Here is a 298-nt window from a genome sequence, read left to right as displayed (position 1 = left end):
AGGAATAGCGGTCTGAGATCGGCGCAACCTTTGTATTCTCTCAATCGTGGTCTCTAGCGAGATTTTTGTCCAAGTCTCGCGTTTTTTCTCTACCGTGTACGCTTAGCTTAAAAGCGATAGCTTTCGACTATGCTATATTGACTTTAATGCTCACTGCGAATAAGAACTATGCAACGAGTTTATCATATTTTGGACCTCCAAAGATGGCTCCGCTGCCGGACCACATCGTCAGCATACATTAGGACTTTAACAATAGTGTCCACAATTTTTATAGATCATTAGGTAAAAGGAAGAAATT

This window comes from Rhagoletis pomonella, unplaced genomic scaffold (assembly GCF_013731165.1).
Source record: "Rhagoletis pomonella isolate Grant_MI unplaced genomic scaffold, Rhpom_1.0 Rhpom_scaffold_00003, whole genome shotgun sequence".
NCBI classification, from domain to species: Eukaryota; Metazoa; Arthropoda; class Insecta; order Diptera; family Tephritidae; genus Rhagoletis; species Rhagoletis pomonella.
This window is presented reverse-complemented; position numbering follows the sequence as displayed.